At 43.6% G+C, this 20,628-nt stretch overlaps 1 protein-coding gene across 1 annotated transcript in view; it reads right to left on the bottom strand.

The window, feature by feature from the left end:
- Window positions 1–20,628, bottom strand: part of GRIK2 (glutamate ionotropic receptor kainate type subunit 2) — a 733,647-nt gene that overhangs the window by 559,597 nt on the left and 153,422 nt on the right. The window lies entirely within an intron of this gene.

Genomic DNA, 20,628 nt, shown 5'->3' with positions numbered 1-20,628 from the left:
GCCCTTCCCTCCAACGCTGATATTGTACCTCAGCACAAGACACACCCTGGTCTTTTTGAATGAGGCACACATTTTGAATGAGGCACTCTGCCCCACAATGAGGCACTCTTTGTCCCACAATTTGTGTTTTTAATTGTGTCTCTTGCAGAGTTCGGTCGCTGAAATCTCCAGGTTAACTATACCACTTGCAGAGTACAGTTGCAGTCTATGGTGGAGGCTTTCCCTTGTTGGTTGCCAGAATTAAATTTCTGGTTGTCACTGGCAACTGTATTTGTAGACCCCTAGCTATAAAGCTGCGGCTGGCTTGTTTCAGCCAAAAAACAAGAGCACCGCTGCTAAGTGCTGCTGTGATTGGATCTTTTTGTTCAAAAAACAGAGAGATCTAAAAGAAAAGAGAAGAATTATGGCATTACTGCACCGGCCGCTCCCTTAGCAGCATTTACAGCTACCTTCAGTAACAGCAGCTTTTCTCAGAAATGTTACTGCTGCCAGCAACAGATATTGGGTGGGAAAATGAATAAGCAGCTGTAAGCTACGACCAGGGTCTTGGAAATGGTGTGAGGAAATTTTGCATTGAGACAAAATGCTGGCAAAAATGAGCAATTTTGCAGATATTTTCTAGAAAATACAGCCTTCTCCACATGTTCAGGGACACTCAGCATTCCAGGTTGCACTAGCAATGCCAAGCAATGCAGAGAAACCTCTGAATCCCTTTGAGGATAGTTTGTGAATGATTCATTTTCATAAGAATTTTGCTGCAGACCTTAGTCAATGGAAAGACCCCTTTGTGTGTCCCATACAGAATAGGATGCTATGTTCTGGCTGCTGTGTGTAAATTATCCTTCATGCAGTCAGTTCTGAAAAATTAAGAATTTTTTTCAGAACTTGACTAATAATATATAAATATCTGTGGGTCTTTTCAGCTCATCAGCTCCAGTTCTCATCTATTGCTTTTTGACTGCACACGATTCACACATTTTCTTCAAGTTTATTTTTCTTTTGTAGAAGTACATTTCTTTCAGCACTTAAAGAACAATATTTTGTTGCTCATTAAAAAAGAAAAAGAAAAGGCAATTCTTCCCCAGGGTAACACAATAATATCTATTGCATTCATTAAGTGAACTGTGTCACAAGGTCTAATTGTGGTAAGTGGTGGTGATGATGATTTACATCTATGAAGTGCTTTAGAATGTTCAAATCACCTCACATACATTAGTCGTATGCAGGGATTCAGCCAGCTCATGCGAGGGCTAAACTTGCAGAGGGGACATGCAAGCTCCACCCACCGTAAACGGCTTTGGTGATTTATTCTTAGGATCTTGATAAGGAAGGAAGCAACTTTGATGTCTCGTTTTATTTTAAAAGCAACTGACTGTTTCTGAACTCCTTTCTGCTTGGTTGTTTAATAAATATTTTGAATTGGAAACTGACATTGATTCTCTTGCCTGTCCTTGACGTTGGCCTCCCCATGAGCTGGGCTGCTTGGCAAACAGGGCCAAAATGGATATTACTTTAAGGGTGCAATCCTATGCAGGTAGGCAGCTGCCTCCAAACTCAGAGGCGACCGCCTATCCAATGCAGGGCAGAAGCATGGAGGGGATCGTTTCCTCCGCACTCCTCATGCCCAGCATTTTCAGCTAGACAGCTGATTGTGGCTGTCTAGCCACGGGAGGGCCGAGCGGGGGAGGAGGCTGCCGGATGACACATTGGATGTGTCGTATCAGCATTTCCGCCCTCCCTGCCCTGGAACAACCCCTGGCATGCCCTGTTTCAGCTGCTTTGTGCTCCTCCTGTGAGTGCAGAGGACAGGGCTTCCTCGGACTGCCTGCGGCGAGGCAGCATGAAGGGATGGAAGGTTGGTTCCCAGAAAACAAGATATCCTATGGCTGTCTAGCTGCTGACTAGTGGCCATAGGATTGCTCTCTCCATCTGTGTCTAGGAGCTACAGCTTTGTTTATTTTTACCTAAAGTAGGTGGAGGAGGCTAAATCTGGATCTTAAAAGCCTCCCTACTCCACATACACACACTAGCATCCAAATCCAAAATGTCTCTCTGCACCTACTCTAGTGTGAAAATGGAAAGAAAAAGACATAGCTGCTAGACACAGATGTAAAGTAATGGCTGTTTTAGCCCTAACCTTGTTGTTAAGGGCTTTAAAGGCAGTTCTGCAAAAGTTAAAAAAGGGGCCTATCTTTCTCCACCTATACAAGCTTCATGCTTTCTCATGTGGGCCAATGAAGGGATCTTCAAAATACACATGAGTAGTGGTAGTACTACTTCTGAAGAATATAGACAAAAGGGTGTCTTGCAGCCTGTCCTACCTCACAGGGCGAGAGGTGCAGACACACAGAGCATGCAAGTTCATCAAGGCTTGTTCCTGTAGCACTTAACCAGTTTTTAGTATTACATGCAAAATGGGAGACTGACCAAAAGCCTCAAGGGCGAGTCTTGAGAAATCCATTTTCAATTCCACCTTTGCAATGAGGTCACCCGACGAGGGACTGGCAAAGAGCTTTGCTGCTAAAGTGGCAGCAAAGCCCCCTGCAAAGCCTCAAGGCACTGCCACCCCCAAACCTGGCAGCCTCTAGTGACTGTTAAACTCCAACTCCCATCAGTGCCTGCCAGCACAGCCAATGGTCTGGGCTGTTTGGAGCTGCAGTCCAACAACAAGGCACCCAGTTGGGGAAACCTGATCTGGACAATCCTTTTGTCAGCCCCCTAATCTGTTTCAGTTCTTTACTGCCTCTACCCCTTGACATGCTTCCCTCTTCTATGCTACAGTGCAGTGCACTTGTTCAGCCTTTAAGAAAAGACAAGAAACAGGGCAGCCATATCTCCAGCAGCAGCCCTGAGTATTACTCCACCCAAGTTCCCGCAAGCTAATGCATTTAAATTAAAAGAGGGATCATGCTAGGGTGACTTGTGGGAGTATCTCACAAAGGAGGAAATGCAGCTGGGGCACACTTAGCTTGATTGGGTGGAAAAGCCGCTTGTGGAGATCTCGCTCAACATTCATCAAACCACATTTTAGATTAAAGTTGCCCCAGGCTGGAATTTCACAGGGGAACTACAAGCAGTGCTTCAAGACTACACAGATCCATTGACAAAACAATACTGGGATAAATAAATGAGAGTTACAGAAGGCAAAGAGTCTTCTCACGCAGGATAAATATAGTCCGTATCAAGCTAACCAAGACTAGCATTTAGAAGAAAACACTTTAGAGGTGATTATATACAGAACAGGAAGCATATTAGCATACTATTTTCTACAAGAGCAACCAAGTCAGAACAGACCTGGCACACCCAGAATAGACCTGAGTTAGCAGCTCTCATAAATACCATGTAATCCCCTCTGTATGCCGGTGGTATACAGCTCCAGAGCATTCTTCATTTCAGAGTCAAAGCGCAAGGAGAGGAAGAAATAGCAAATTAAAGAGCAATAATAGGACTGTACGTACAGTGGCAAAGAAAGTGATGGATATAAAACTCTTTTGGTTATGCAATGAGAGGACAAGCAAGTTTTGAGTCAAGGTACGCTATTATCTATGTTCAAGGTTTTGTTGCTGACATTCAAAGCCCTGAACAATTTGGGACCAGGATATTTAGCCAACCACCTTCCCCTAAACACACCAAATCACCCACTGAGATATTCTGAGGAAGCTTTATTGGTCATCCCATGACCAATGATTTGTCGCCAGGTATTGGCATGTAAGTGGGCCTTCTCGGTAGTGGCACCCACCCTCTGGAATGCTCTCCCACATGTGGTTCGAGAAGCAGAAACTGTGGTGAGCTTTATATGCCTCTTGAAGATGCATCTGTTTACTCAGGCTTTCCCTGACTTGGAATCAACCCTGACACTGCTCTGTTTTACACTTTTTCTTGTAATATTTTTAATGTATTATTTTATATTGTTTTTATGTTGGCTTTTATATTGTATGTCTTATATTGTATGTAAACTGCTTAGAGATCTTAGGATAGCAGTAGAGGGGTTACAATAAATAACTAAATAGATGGATAACTATGGTACTTTCAAGCTATAACACACAAAGGAGTCTTGTGGCACTCACTGGCCCTCTGGCTCCTCAGCTGATGTCCTAAGATTGCTCACTGACAAACACTGTGACAGAAGGAAAAGAGGCTCAATAGAATGTTGAGAGAAAATCTCCTCTGAGGAAAGGTCATTTATTATATTAGATGCCACTGTTTTGCCAATGTACTCAAGGGAGGTGAAGCCACCACAGAATTCAAATTGAGGAAGATAAAGGGGAACCATACATGCTGCTTAGAGCTCTGTAGAGGATGAATTGCCAGAGTCTCCCTAAAAGCAATGAAAGGTGGAAAAAGATGGCGTGGTGGAAAGAGTTCAGCCCATGCAGCACTGTAACTGACTCCCTAGTAGCGGTGAGCTTCCAATCTGAATGAATCCCAATCCCAAACAAAAACGGGCTGATTCAGACAGATTTGGCAGATGCCCAAATTGAAGTGGGGCTCCTCCAAAGTGAACTGAATCTGAATACCTGTGATACAGAATTTGGAGGAACACAAAGACACAGACCATGTCTCCAAAAATTGATACATTTCTTCCCAAGCTCTCCAGATAAGGAACAAAACAGGGTGGGAAGAGCAGGGAGGGAGAGGGGAGGGGCATAGTTTTGTGACTGACAGCTCTAGCTTCTAATCACAGTGAATAGTTTTACCAGAGCTCTCCAATCCCAGTGCTTTGTGGGAGGGATGTTGAAGTAATGTATCGCAGCTCTTCACTAATTCTCTCTCCCAGGAGTAAGAACAGTACAAGAGGTTTGGTGGAGTCTGTGGGACCTTGGAGGGTGTAGGAAAAGGGCTAGCTTGGAAAATGTTGGATATTGAAGGCGTTCTGCCCCTGCCACTGTATGTTCCACATCCATTATCTACCCCTGTCCTGTTGCACTTTCTGTGACTTTGGTGCTAACTGAGCAGAAAACAAAAGAAGCCTATGATTTTTTCATTCATCATAAGTCCCTAGCCCCTGCACCTATCATTCTGACATTTTTCAGGTTTCTTGACTATGAACATCTGCTGTTTTCATACAAATTGCCCGAAAACCCATGGAAGGGGATAAGGCTAAGTGAATTACTTACTTCCCCCTGTCCCTGCCATTTGCAGGTTTCTTAACTAGGGTCACCTCCATGCTGTCATTTTCATAACAATTGAAATCTACGCTGAGTCTTTGTGAGTTGCTCTGTCTGTCTAAATGGTGTCATTTTTCTTTCTTTTTTAAAATAAAAAATGGCTCTAAATGGGTCTTTAAAATGATACTTCTGGAATGGAGAGGCTATGATATCAATGTCATCTCTAGAAATACTGATTAGCTGCTGCTATATTTGTTCTTCCTGGAACTCTTTGCTCTCAGAGAATCTAACTAGCATTCTCTGATAATTAGAGTAACCATGGTACACCACTGGTGTGAGTGCTTGCCAGTCCAAAATAATTTCAGTGACATGATTAATATAGCTACCATGCCACCTAGAACGTATTGATTTAACTTAAAACCCCATTTCTCCATTTATATAACTAAAAGAGCCACCAAATGCCTTCATTTTAAACATCACATAAATTAAAAATTGTTTTATGAGGTTGCGTGAAATTCCTGTTATGTAAGTAGTGGGAGATTATTCAAATTAAAATGATGTGATTAGATATATCATGTGTATTACGCACTTTAAGTGGATCTCTACATCTCTAAAGTGTAAGAACATAGATTTACTTGATGGGAGAGATTTATCCTCAGCCATGATCACTATGGGGGCATCTAGTAACAAAATATTTTGGGTTCTTGGCCAAAAGAGGTGTTAGATGACATGAAATGTATTCCAGCTTGGTGGCAAATAGCCTAACCCTGAATGTGTCTTCATAGAATCCAGTGGGGGTTCATATCATAGGAAGTATGCTTATGACAGCAGCCAAGACCTATTAGACTTGTTCGTAAATGTCAGATGTTATACTCTAACCTATCTACAACACTTTAAAGGAAGCTCTGAAAAAGGGGTTTCTTTTTTCTTTTCTTTGAAATATATGATATCAATCTGATGAATGCAGGGAAACAGCAAAATAATCCTGAATAAAACAGCCAAGTGAGTTAGATGAGAGAGAGAGGTCTTCTCCTGGCACCTAAAATAGGGCTGGGCAGAAAGTAGATCTCCAGATATTTTGGACTTCAGCTCCAGCATTCCTGACCATTGGCCATGGCAGGAGCTTATTGGAATTCAAGTCCAAAACATCTGGAAATCTACCTTCTGCCAACCCCGTCCTAAAAAAACATTAGTGCTGGCACCACGCAAGCCTCCATGGGGACAGAGTTCCACAAATGGGGTACCACAACCACAAATGCCCCTTCTTAGTCACCACCCACATCACCTCAGATGGTAGGGACATCTCCAGAATAGATCTTAGGAGTACCACAGAGAAATGAGTACTTCTGAAAAAGATCTTGGTGTAGGGGGAGGGTTGGGGAGAAGACACTCACATCTTTGGAACTCCCTTCCCAGGGACGTACGTATGGCTTCATCATTGCTGGTTTTTAAGAGCACTATGAAGATGTGCTCTTCATGTTTGCTTTATGTACTTTAAATTTTTAAAACTGCAGTTGGTTTTAAATTAATGGTTGAGATTGTAATTTGCTATATCTATGTGTTGTGTTTATGATACTTGTATCCGTTCTAAACCCTTTTTCTAAACTGCCTTGTGAGGGTAGTGTGTCCTAAAAAGCAGGTTAGAAAGGAATCGTCATCATCTGTCTTTGAAGTTAGATCCACCCTTGAATGGCTGACAACCTGGAAACTCCATATGTGCTACTAAGAGGATGGACAAGACAGCTTTGCAAGCAAGCGCACGATCCTATGCGTGTTTAGAAAGAGAAAAGCCTACAATTCCCAGCCAGCAAGGCTGGCTGGGGCATGCTGGGAGTTGTAGGCCTTTTCTCTGTCTAAACATGCATAGGATTGCACCCTCAGTCCATAAAAGTTAGTAGCTCAAAAGATTGATCAATAGCCTGTCTACCAATGCATGTCTGGGTTATTATTTATTTATTTAAGAGAATTTCTATACTGCTTTTTGGGAGGGGGGGTTAAATCCCAAATTGGTTCACAAGAGAAAACCATAAAATAAATAAAATAAAATAAAATATATAATAAAATACTATAAAAACCAATCAATAAATACAAATAAGAAAATAAAAGATCTCATTAAAATACCCAGAGGTAGCTGGCAACGCTAACAGTTAGGGAAACACCCAAACAAATATGTCTTAAGTTGTCGGTAAAAACACTTCTCACTAGGAGCCTGCCTGATCTCAGTGGGGAGATCATTCCACATTGTGAACTCCACAACAGAGAAATCCCTCATCCACACCATCACCAAATGAACATCAGTAAGCTGTGGTAGAGTAAGCGAGGCCTCTGCCTCAGAATATCGAGACTGGGGCAACCTATATCGGGGAAGACAGTCCTAGAAGCTGGGTGGGAAGACATGCCAAACGTCTTCCCACCTGCTTCTAGGCTACCATAAACGACTGAGAGACTGCCAAATATTCTTTCCATCTTCAACAGCTTTCCTGCCTGGAGTGACAGGTTAGCAGCTATTTAGAATTTTAAAAATCAAATACATTAATTCAGCAAGCTATCAACATGGACAAAATAAGCTGAAAAGGAGAATGTTCAGTTTACAAGGAAACTGAGGCAGACAGTTTGAAGCCCAAGGATGCCAAGAGTGCATTCCAACATGTGCATTCCAAATGGACACGTAAGAGAGAAGCAGGGTCAGAAGACCCAAGAAATTGGAATCAGATCTTTCCATCTACTTTGCAACCATCTTCTGTCCCTTCACATCAGTTCTACACACCATTCCCAGATGCTTTCCAAGCAGAGTATATATGCAATGAATTATCTGTGTGAGAGTAACCAAGCATATAATCCATATGCACAGCTTAGTAAAAAAACAAAAACAAAACAAAACAGAGGCCTAAAGATGCAACAGCAGCAAGAATCAATTTAAACTGGCAACTAGGATCTCCAGAAAGAATGGTCTTGGGGGTGGGGGAGCAAGGAGTGCCTTGGAATAAAAAATTGAACATGTGGAGCAGAGATGAGTTTTCCTGCCCCCTGCCAAGAATTTGACCTAGATCTGCCACTGGTTGTAAACCATGTATGTGTTTAGCACCTGTCACCTTTCACCTAAGGATCCCAAAGCACTTCAACATCCCCTTACGGTTGCCAATTCTCACCATTGCACATTAGCTACAGATGGAGGGAGAGAAAACAAAATCTGAACAGACCCTTTTAGAAAACAATTTGCATTCATTTTCTCATTACATGCAGCTTAAGTTTGAAGTGTTTAAAATTCTCTGTTTAGAAATATGATAAGCCCTCACTCAGGAGTCAGGACTGGCCCTCCCATGAGGCAGGGTGAATCCCCCACCTCAGGCCTGGAGCAGGAGGAGCAGTGAATTGTGCATGCCCCCTACTCCCACCAGAAGGGCACCCTGCCACTGCCTCGCTCCAGCCACTGTGGTGAGTGATCCTTAGAACAAAACAGAGGACAAGTGGCTGCTCTCAGCCACCTGCCCTCTGGCTCACTCTGGAGAGCCATGTTGGCCGCAGCTGGTATGACTCTTCAGAAAGCCAACTTTGTTGTCTTTTAGGCACATTAAGGGTCCAATCCTATCAGGATAGTTGGCTGCCTCTGAACTCGGAGGCAGACGATTATCCAATGCAGGGTGGGTAGAGCACGGAGGGGATCCTCTTCTCCACACTCCGGTCACCCTGCATTTGCAGTAGACAGCTGATTTTGGCTGTCTAGCTGGGGACTTCAAAGCAGAGGGAGGAGGCTGCATGGCACATAGGAAGCATTGTAGTTACATTCCACGGTCTCCTCCCCTCCCTGCCCCCAGGGATGCCCCCTTTTCACCCGCTCTGTCCTGCATTTACGAGTGCGGAGACAGAGAAGACCCACACCACTTACAAGGCAGCAGGGGAGGGGGAAGGGAGCACAGTTTCTGGGAACTGAGCTCTGAGCTTTGGCTCTGAGCTCGGTTCCCAGAAACTAGGGATGTACGAAACACTCACCTGGTTTCATCCAGGGACATCCACAGTGGGAGGGAGGCGCTCCGTCCCTTCCCCCGAAATCCTCCCCGGCCAGCTCCACTCTGCGGTGACTCCAGCTGGGGCTGCCCGCAGCCAGACATCCAGCCACTGCTGGGCTGCACAGGGATGCAAATGGCGGCCGCCATAGCCTCTGCCATTTGCATCCCTGTCTTTTGCCGTGATAGGCTATGTATATATTTACGTAGTCTATCACGGCAAAAGGCAGGAATGCAAATGGCGGCCGCTACACCATTTTCGCCCCTGTCTTTTGCCATGATAGGCTACGTAAATATATACGTAGCCTATCACGGCAAAAGACAGGGGCGCAAATGGCATAGCGGCCGCCATTTGCATTCCTGCCTATTACCGTGATAGGCTACATATATATTTATGTAGCCTATCATGGCCTCCGCAGGGATGCAAATGGCATCCCTGTGCTAGCCATGATAGGCTACGTAAATACTTACATAGCCTATCACAACCATTCGTGGGAAGGCGAATGGCGGCCGCAGACGCGGCAGCCATTCGCAGAGCACCGGGCAGCTGCAAACAGGTAGGCTCCGTTCTGGGCCCATTTCGGGGGGTGGCAGGGGGGGTTGCTTCATTCCGCCATGGATTTGACACAGGGTGTCAAGAAGGGGGGATTCTGTTTGATTCCCGGACGGAATTGGGCACCCACACTATCCCTACATCCACTGCCCCACATCACAACTTCAGAGAGAGGAAGCCCCCCCACAGGCTCTTTCTAGAGCAGGGGTAAACAACCTTTTTGGGCAATGGGCACATTTGGCAATTTGAGGAACTTTCCTGGCCACCTCTGCAAAGTGTCTGTCATGGGAGGCGTGGAAAAGGACAAGTAAGTAACCTGCCCAAAAGATGGAGTACAAGGCAGAAATGGAGTCTGAGACACAGCACACTAAACAACTTGTTTGAACCCACAGTTTTCAGCACCAGCAGAAATCTATTTCACAGTAATCCTAGCTGTCAGTAAGAAAATGTGTTAATTTCTTTAAGCTGGAGGAGTAGGGCACCTTGGAGGGCATCAAGAAAGGTGTCCATAGGGCACCATGTTGCCTACTCTGGTTCTAGAGTTTACAGAGCCTCCCAAACTCATCTCAACTTCCCCAGCTAGTAAGAAGTTTCACAGATGGGTTTGGTTTCCATTCAGGTCTTGACTGATGGGGAAGGAAGTCTCCACCAGGGTCAGGATCCTATCGCTCCCTGAAACTTCAAATGCACGCATCCTTCAGGCATCCTGAACCCAAAAGGAACTGCTGCCCCACAGTTTTAAAACCATTGCCCCAAATCCGGACCAAGTGCAATCCGGAGATTCAGGAGTCTTTGTCATAGCTATAAGAATTAGAATCTTGACATCGCTATGGCATAGAAACACCAAGAAAATTATATCCTCATTAGAATAATTTCTCATTCATTTGGGGAAAACATTCTGTACATTTATTAAATGCAGTGTTATGCTGTAGGATCTAGTCCTAACACCAACTGCTGCTTTAGAGAGAAGCATTGCAGCCGAAAAGAATAAAATTTTGGTATAAACTAGAACATTGTATACCAATGCCAATAAAAGTACTCACAGTGAATCTCATTAACACTAGTGAGATATGCAGCTGAACTGACAAAGCATGAAAGACTGGAATCAGCATCAAGTGGTTTATTCTTAATGAATTTGGCATGTTCTTCTATGAGAAAGAAACTGTGTGTGCTCTGGTGACATCGATCTAATTAATTTCTAATCAGGAGTTGTGCCAATTGCTTGACACAAGTTAGGGCCAGAGCCAGCTGTTTGGAGACACAAGTTTACTCAGCCACATATAACCGTTTCTTCTCTACCCTCTGGTAAGATGAGCAGCATACTTAGCTCTATCAGGGCTTCAAGACACAAACTTCTCTTCAGTAGTTTTGCAATGAGGTCAAGAAAACATGGATAAGACTGTAATCCTTTGCCCAGCTGTGTGCATGTAACCCCCACTGAAATTAATGGGACTTGAGAACAGAACTGTTCTATTGTGTCAAAATATGAGTGCATCACACACATGAGTGCACACACACTATAACTATGGGATGCAAGATTTGTTTCTAAGGGCGCAATCTTATGGGGATAGGTGGCCGCCTCCGAACTCGGAGGCAACCGCCTATCCAATGCAGGGCAGGAGAAGCACGGAGGGGATCATTCCCTCCACACTCCTCTTGCCCTGCATTTTCGGCTAGATAGCTGATTGTGGCTGTCTAGCCACGGGAGGGCTGAGTGGGAGAGGAGGCTGCTGTACGACACATTGGATGTGTCGTACAGGCATTTCCGCCCTCCCTGCCCCAGAATGCCTCCTGGAATGCCCCTTTTCGGCTGCTCCACACTCCTCTTGCAAGTGCAGAGGACGGGGCTGTTCCACGCTGCCTCTGAGGCAGCATGGAAGTGGGGGGAGGTCGGTTCCCAGAAAACAAGATATCCTATGGCCATCTAGCCGCTGTCTAGTGGCCATAGGATTGCTTCCCCTATTTGATACATCAAGTATAGTGGGATGTTTGCTTCTCCCTTATCTGTGACTGATTTAGTTACTTCAATCTTTTGTAGAACACCACATACAGAATAAATACACTGAAGCCAAGAAATTTAAAGGGAAAGAAGTGTTTGAATTAGAAAGAATAAATGTTCACCAGTGGGTGGGACCTAAAACAATCTTCATCTTTTTAAAAAAAGAATAATAGCACAACTTCTGCTTTTATATCACAGATGTATCATTAAAATTACAGTACGTTAACAATGCTAGTTTTCTCCCCAAATGCAGTAGCAATTTTTAAAAATGTTATTGTTTTGGAATTCATTTTCATCAAGTGACCCTATTGATCAGGATTAGTCCCTATTGGTTTTGGTACTTGCCCCTGATAAATTGCGGTCTCTATTTTTCCACATCGGGATGTCTTTTTAAGGTTTTGTTAGTGAGCATAGAGTTCAGCAGGTTTGTCCTGCTATGGCTGGTTCAGGGTCAGCTTAAGGTAAACTATAGGGCAAATCCATTAGCACATCAGCAGAGAGACAAAAGGGTCAAACACAGTTCTATCAGTTCAGCAAGAGGGCAGTTCAAAGCAGGAGAAGTTGATAAGCAGGCAAAGTTCAAGAGCACAGGATTACTAGTCAAGAAAGAAGAATTCCAAGAGAAGGGTATGAAGCATGGCCAAGGTCAACACACAGGTAAGCAGTATAACACAAATGCATTCTAAGGAGCAGAGTCTAGCAGGAGTCCGAAGGTCAGTGGCACAGTTATTAATCAAGAGTTCAAGGTACTGGAGCTAAGGATGTTGGAGAAATCCATTTGGGTGGTGGAGTTTGACAGGTTTGCAGTGAATTGGGCCAGTTCACAGATTTCCTGGGCATTTTGCGCATTTTTTCACAGGTTCTGCAATTTGCGCAAATTTTTGAGCAATCCTCTGAGGGGAATTCTGCCTGTGAGTGCATGGCAAGGTTTCAAATTCTTTCCCCAGCTCTCGAGACCAGGCTTCCCCAACCTGGTGCCCACCAAATGTTTTGGACTACACTTTACAGCATTCCTGACCATTGGCCATGCTGGCTGGGGCTGATGAGAATCCAAAACATCTGGAGGGTGCCAGATTGGGGAAGGCTGCTTTAGACCCTAACAGTGTAATCCTAGACACACAGAGTAACCTACTCCCAGGCAGCCTTAATCTATGAAAGTGGAAAAGATGCCGTTGTAAAACTAATAATCTTTCAAAACATCTCAGGCTTTTTTCTTCTTTTTTTAAGGTAACTTATAGTCTGTTTACAAACACACTTGCTTCAAAACAAGGTATTCGGGGTAAATTAATACAAGTGTAAGTCTGTGGGGGAAAATACTATAGTTTGTGTATAATGGCCTAATATTTGACCTTATATTTTTGAGCGGAACTCATTTAAACCAAACACTTGTAGATAGAGGGAGAAAAGGTGGCACAGGCCAAGTCCTTCAACTATGGATGCAAAGGCCAGTGATTTTTCCTAACTGGTCCATTTTGAATACTAAGGGACTACTAAAAGATCCATCCACACCTCATAGGTTTCTCCACACACACCACCAGGGAAGGACCATCTCTTTTCCTCTCCATAGGTCCACTGTAGTGCCCACACATCTGTACACAGAATATTCCATTTACTAACAGATCTGATCATAGAATATGGAGAAGATCCTTCAACACTGTGTATGGGAGGAGAGTGTCTTTTCCTCATGTAATGATGCTTAGTTTGAGACTAGGGTGTCCCTGTTTTCATCTGTGAATAAAGATTTGAAGTTATGGAAGTCTGTCTTAATACAGATTGCACATTTTACATTGCACTATTGACACCCCAGTGGTACACATGCTGGGTAAAAGTTCTAGTCCAAGGATAAGAAAAGAATGGGGCTTCCTGACTAACTTAAGGACCAAAACAAAATATATGTTTTGTTTTGGTCCTACATGATTTTAAGTCTGTGACTAGCAGCTATGCCTTTTTAATTTTTTTACTCTAAAATAGTCAGAAGTGGACAATCCAGACATTAAAAGCCCCCTAAAAACCACAGTATGGTCCTGATCCAGATCAGAGGCCCTGCACCTGCTCCAGAGTAAAAATAAAAAAGACATAGCTGCTAGACAACACATTTAAAGTAATGCCTGTTTTGGCCCTCACTGATTTCAATGAAACATAGGCAGACCTAACTTGTGCTGGATGGTGTCATTCATTTGGCAGTGTATTCCTTGAGCTCAGTGGATTTTGCAACTGAACTTTCTGGCATTACTTCAATTTTCAGTAAAACCTTCTGTGTTATTTTCATGCACTTTTTAATGCATAGGTAAAAGAATGAAAGCATATACCCACATATATAAAAACATAGAAAGAGCCATGCTGGATCAGAGCAAAGGCCCATCTTGTCCAGCATTCTGTTCCCACACTGACCAACCAGCTGTCTCTGCAAAGCCCACAAGCAGGCCATGAGTGCAATAGCGCCCACTCATGTTCTCCAGCAACTCAAAGCGTGGGTTGTAGGGTGGGTGAAAATGAACTATGTTGTTTGAACCTAGTTCAAGCACAGAACACAGCGCAAGTAGGGTAAACCCCATTGAACAGCCAGGGGAAACAAATGACACTGCATTGTTTCCCCTGCTGATCATCCAGACTCAGCCACTATCAATGGCTACTAGGCATAATGGCTATATATTACCTACTAGTCCCACGTTTTTTCAACCTTTTTCATTCAATTTGATAGAAGAGAAATTGCTTCCAAAAATAAATGAAATGGTGAAGAAATTTCCGAGAACTTCTCATGGGTTAGGATTGGGCTTCTTGGGCTTACCTTACTTAGGAGGTGGTCGAGGAGTGAACACAAGTGTCCTGTTTTTCATTGTACAGCCATCTCTCTGGCCACCTGTAGCCTCCTCAGCTTCCTACACTTCAATTAAAGCCCAGTTTAAGGCACCATGAGGTAATTCTTCCCGTAGGGCTTTTTCAGATCAGGACATGTAGGCAGCCTGGGAGGCTAGCTGTGATTAGGTAAGCTCAAAAACACCAGAAAAATAAAGTATAAAACATCCTGAATGAGGCAGAACAACGGAAGCCTCTTTTGTGAGAGGGAAAATTTTTCAGGAAATCGGAGGACAGATTTTGGCAGAGCACTAACTCCACCTCATCCCTGAGCACAACACTGCCCCCACCTGCAGTGCAGTGGATGCAAACCGGGGGCCGACCTGCCAAGACAGTTGATGCTGTTACAGCACAAACCCCCCAAAACCCCTTACCCAAAAAGAAAGAAGCTGTGCTGCAAACCCTGCCAATGGGGAGCCCTACCTGGGAGAAATGGTTGAGAATTTCTCCTCCTCCTGGAGAAATTCTGTGAAATTCTCTCCCCAATTGCTCTGTCCATATGTAAAGTGGAGAATTTCAAGAGGCCATTTGCACACAGCTCTATTACGTTCAGTATCAGAGGCACAAGCAGGAGGGTCCTATGGCACTCATATCCTGCTTCTGGACTACCTACAGGCATCTGGTTTGCCACTGTGGGAACAGGTGCTGGCCTAGATAGGCCTCTGGCCTAAGCCAGTGCTTTTCCATTCTTATGTACTACAGTGCTCTAACTTGATTTGCTTTTATCAGATTCTCTTTTAACAATGTGACAAAAAGTATTTAGGTCACTCACAGGAAGCAGGAACATTCAGCCAAGAAGAGTCTAGATGTATGTATTTATTTTATCTATTTAAAGGTAAGAAAAAGCTGGAATTTCAAAAAGATCACACAGCTCTGGATTTTCTTCCCCTTTAAAAGTTGTATTTGTTAGCTATAAGGTATGCCTCACTCTAAAACAACATAGCTGCAAGCAGTATTTTTGATGCAAGTTGTAAAAAGACTTTTTTTTTACCTGCCATTTTTAATAGAACTGTATAAAACCGTCACGCTGCATGCATGACCACAAAAGCTATCCTGACACACATCAGCTGTAAAAGCCTTCGTATTTGCAGCTGAATGTAATGGTATGGTGCACACACCAGCCACTAGTAGTTGAAACCGCGCGGAAGAATGTGTCAAGTCAAATAGCACCGAACTCTCTTTCAGGGAGTGTAACGCCAGTAATCATTCCAATGATGCTATTCCAAAGAGGGTTCTTATTTCTTTTCTTAAAAAAAAAAAAAAAAAAAAGCAAATGAGATAGGCCTTAAAATGTTCAAAGAAAGGATTTCAGGTGTGTTTAAGTGGAAGACTGATATCCAGGAGACAGGTGATGAAAAAAAAAAAGCTTTTCTGTCTCTAAGGCATGCACATTCACCACCCCGAATACACACACAAACACACACACCTCTACCTTCCTATTCAAAAGCCACTGGCAGAACCAAGGAAGGAATTTTCAGATCAGAATTTTCCCAGGGATTGATGTCAGACTGACTGGTCTGTAGTTCCCAGGTTCCTCCTTTTTACCCTTTTTGAAGATAGGGACAACATTAGCCCTCCTCCAGTCAACTGGCACTTCACCCGTCCTCCATGATTTCTCAAAGAGAATAGACAGCGGTTCTGAGAGTTCTTCTGCCAGTTCCTTTATTACTGTAGGATGCAGTTCATCTGGCCCTGGAGATCTGAACTCATTCAAAGTAATTAGGTGTTCCTTGACCATATGCCTATCGATCTCAAGCTGCAATCCTGCTCCTTCAGCCTGTATTTTGCCTTTGCCAGGGGGTCACAGACCCTCTTTTGGGAGAAGACTGAGCCAAAGTAGGAATTGAGCACCTCTGCCTTTTTGTTGTCCTCTGTTATCATTTTGCCATCCTTATTTAATAGCTGAACAACCATTTCTTTCCTCTGCCTTTTACTGTGCACGTAGCTGAAGAAAGCCTTTTTGTTGTTTTTAGCATCCCTCGCTAACCTCAGCTTGTTCTCAGCTTTAGCCTTCCTGACACCATCCCTGCAATTCTGTGCTACCTGCCTGTACTCTTCCTGGGTCACAGCTCACATTCTCAGCTAGCTATTGTGCTGCGCCAACTTTCTCAAGCTCCATATGGAAATCTAATGTATCTGTCTGCAGTTCTCTCAACACTTATGCGCACGATGTGGCTAGACATAAGGAAAGCTTGTTCAAGGGCTATTTGCATATACATTCCTGAGACTGCAGAACATCAGAAGGCATATTCTAAGTCTACATAGTCTAAATGCAACCTTGCTCCAGTAAACCTTGCACATAAAACTCAGATTAATATTCATCAGGGAGCTGCCTTTCACATATCTTTCAGCAGGCTTTGAAGAACATAAACGCAGTATGTCACACTTAGAGATAGCATATAGAGTTCTAACAGTTTCCTGCGTATTTTCTTTTTTACAGATATGGTGGGATGCCTTATTCTCAACCACCTTTTAAACCCAAAAGAAATGAGATACAGTGGTGGCGGGGGCGTGAGGTTGTTCTTACTGAATAAGAAACCTACATACCCGGACATTAAATATGTTTTCGGTGAATGCTGTTGATGATGAGCAACACATGAGACAATGAGTTCTATATACCCAAATACTAAGTGGGAATGGGCAGGATGATACCACAGTTGGTATGCTCACTAACAAGTGGAATTATGGCACAGCCAAGATGGCAGTGTCAGTTCCAGGTTTTTGAGGGTCATTGGGCAAGGCACCCTCAATAGGCCTCCTCCCACAGTGAGTCTACCTTCTCACTGCTACTGTAACCAGCTGCTACTTCTTCTCATCCTCTTTCTCATCATTGCTAGTATTTGGTTGTTTGACAGGCAGGGAGCCAGTGAGCAAGTAGGCAGTGGCATCTACTGCTTCTCCTTCTCACCACCACCATTGTCTGGGTCACAGCTGATGAAGAAGCGGGTTGCAAGGGCAAAGAGAAGAAGCAACTCTGGCGGCGGGGGGAAGCCTGTAACCAGCCTAAAATTTCAGGGGGGGTGCTGAAAGGGTAATGGGGTTGTTCATCTGGTTTGCAGGCCCTTTAAAGACAAGATCATAAACTCTTTTTTAAATTATTTGTCTGTAAAAGAAATTTAGGGGGGCAGAGAAAATTTAGGGGAGCAGCCCCCGCCCCCAGCCTACCCCTGGCTACAAGCCTGTTGTCAGCAAGCCTCTGTTTGGGTGTGGACCCTCAGCAGGTGTCTGGCCCTGCCCACCCTTGACACCAGACCAGTCCAGCAAGATGGCATACCCACAACATAAAAACTGATCCAACAAGCTCCACAGTGTGCCACACCAAACAATGATGTTGCCCTATGTAACCCACACACTCGCTCTCTAATAAGAAATCAGGAAAATTGTGGAAAATGCTGAGTACTGTTGCTTTGTGTACATTGTGATGGACAGCAGGCCCCAGCAGGGTATGAGAAACAATGCAAAATTTAGATTTAGTGCTGTTCGCAGCACTAGCTCACAGCCCTAAATATGCTTATCCTAAGCATGTTTAAATCAGAAGAAAGTCCCAATGATTCCAGTGGGGCTTCAGAGCAAGTTAGTTAGGGCTGCAATTCTAAACACGTTTGTCTTAGTAGGGGATATGACACATTACATTCCAATTCCACAGGCCCCCTAGGAGAGCGCCACAATCACCTTCCACCCCCTTAAAGCACCAATCGGGTCCCAGTGGCAGCTGAGAAAATATAAGAGTCGTCAGGTCTAGAATTGCCAACTGGCCAGAAAAATACAGACTCTTGGACTGCTCTTGCACCTTTAACAGCAGCCTGATACAGAGGAATTAACGGCTGAAGATAAATATTGTCACTGGCTAATTGCTGCAGATCAACTGGCAGTTAGAGTCCAGTTACGGGGGCTAGTTTAAAATCTGGCAGCCCTAGAGCTGAGACCAAGTAGAAAATCAACAGAAGCCTTAACTGTTTACTGTCATACTTCTTCAATTAAAAAGATAGTTAGATTTAAGGCTACACAGAAGGAACGAAATTATGAGGACCAGACTATGTCAAGGTTCCCAACCTTGTTTTTCCTTCATAATGCTAATGTGGTGGATTGAGGACATCTGCAGGGAAAAACCAGCCAGGAGAGGGTGATTAATCCTTCCTCTACTCTTCAATTCTCCCCTGCAAATGTCCCTGTCCAGCAAACAGAGTTGTTTGCCTCCAGCCAGGCCTCAAAAGCAGATATGAACCCAACTGGAGAGCTTGAGGAGCACTTGCAGGGATGAGCTGTTGGGTGGAGGAGTGGTTAAGTACCCCGTCCATCCCTCCCACCAATCTGCACACCCACATACATATTCCCCATTGTCTTGCCAAATGTGGCATTGGGACTGAATATTTTCTAAAAGAATGTATTGTTTGGCCCTAAGATAGGGAGGAGAAAGTAGTTATGTTGACAAACATAGCATCTTGAATGTTTTGGAGTCAGCCCTGAAATACAATGTTGGTTTTATATGATAAGGAATTCCATATCTACCATGTCATTTCATATTTGAAAACCATGGAAGTATATATTCTTTATATCTTACATTTTCACCCTCCCTTTCTTCCATTATGGAACTCAGTGTGGCCTACACAGGATTCCTCAGAAGTCTCCCATCCAGACCCAAACTTGTTTACCTTCAGCAAAGTGGCTGTATCAGGTGCCTTCAAACCATGCCCAGGGATAATAAGTTATGCACTGTCACCTTGGACAATTATGTAAAATAAAAGGTTTAGTGACTGTCTTACAGAGAAACCATCCTTGGCCTGCTTTATTCTGGCATTTTCTACTATTCTGTGCAATCAAGGCTGAATTCTAGAAGATTATTATTATTACTATTGTTGTTGTTGTTACTGTTATTATTTACATTTCTATACCACTCAATAGCTGAAGCTCTCTGGGTGGTTTATGAAGATTAAAAACATTAAAATACAATATACAGAGATTAAAAACCATTTACATAAAAAAACACATGAACAGACACTATACACAAAAGAAACATATCTAAAACAACTTCAAACAAACATTGTGTTGGACTACACCACCCAGCATCATGCAATGGCTGGGGGATGCTGGGATTTGTACTCCAACATATTTGGAGGGCACCAGGTTGGGGAAGACTGATTTCAATTACTGTAACAAAATTAATTAGCAGCAGAGAGCTGCTGCAGCAATAAGTAAAAATTAAGGCAACTTTACATCAGAGTTGTTGACAAATATGCCAGTACAAATCTTGTGTTATTTGCTGGGAGGATTTAAAGGGCAGGGGGAGGGAAAGAGCTTCATATGCTATTATCATGATGCTACAAACTTTTGCTCTCTTCCCTAGCCCCCTGATTCAGAAAGATACTTTCTCACATTTTAAAATTCATGTATAATTCAAAAACACATTTTACAGAATACAGAGTGCACTTTTCTTCACACAAGGGAAGGTAAAACTAAGATTACATAAAAGCTCACCATTTAACTGATCAGCCATTTTGACAGATCAGTAAAATCCAGGTAATTTGCTTAAACACTGGTTGCAATCGTATGCAGAGATGGAGCTTCAATATACTGGACAACCTGAAAATGTATCCCTTCACTGAGCTATTCGCTATGTAACTGTGAGGCATAAGGGGTGCTTGTTTGATGCCAACAAATATGTGTCAATCATCTCCTGCCCCAACTTTAAGAAACAAAACAAAGACAAACTGATCTGGAGTTTTAAACATTCTTCTGTTTATGCAGTGCAGTCCTATGCATGTCTGCCTGGAAGCCAGTCCCACTGTGTTCAAAGGACCTTACACCCAAGTAAGCATGCACAGGATTCCAGCCATACACACTCAGTGGAGTACTGGAGCCAGGGCTCACAGGGCTGAAGCACCAGGATTTTTTTTTAATTAGCAGAGACAATGATGTCATCTGCCACCCCCATCAGACTTCCCTGTTTTCTCTGAGCTTAATTACAATCCTCACCATACCGTGGGGGGGGGGGATGGATTTTCTCAGCTACAAAATATTGTTGTGACCTATCCCTGTTGTAATGCAAAGTATTTTGGGTAGCTTAGTCATGAATGGCCAAATCCTATTAGATTTACACTGCCCTTTGCC

This window comes from Heloderma suspectum, chromosome 1, assembly GCF_057233095.1.
Source record: "Heloderma suspectum isolate Gila_16-S chromosome 1, 16-S_ref, whole genome shotgun sequence".
Taxonomy (NCBI): Eukaryota; Metazoa; Chordata; class Lepidosauria; order Squamata; family Helodermatidae; genus Heloderma; species Heloderma suspectum.
This window is presented reverse-complemented; position numbering and strand designations above follow the sequence as displayed.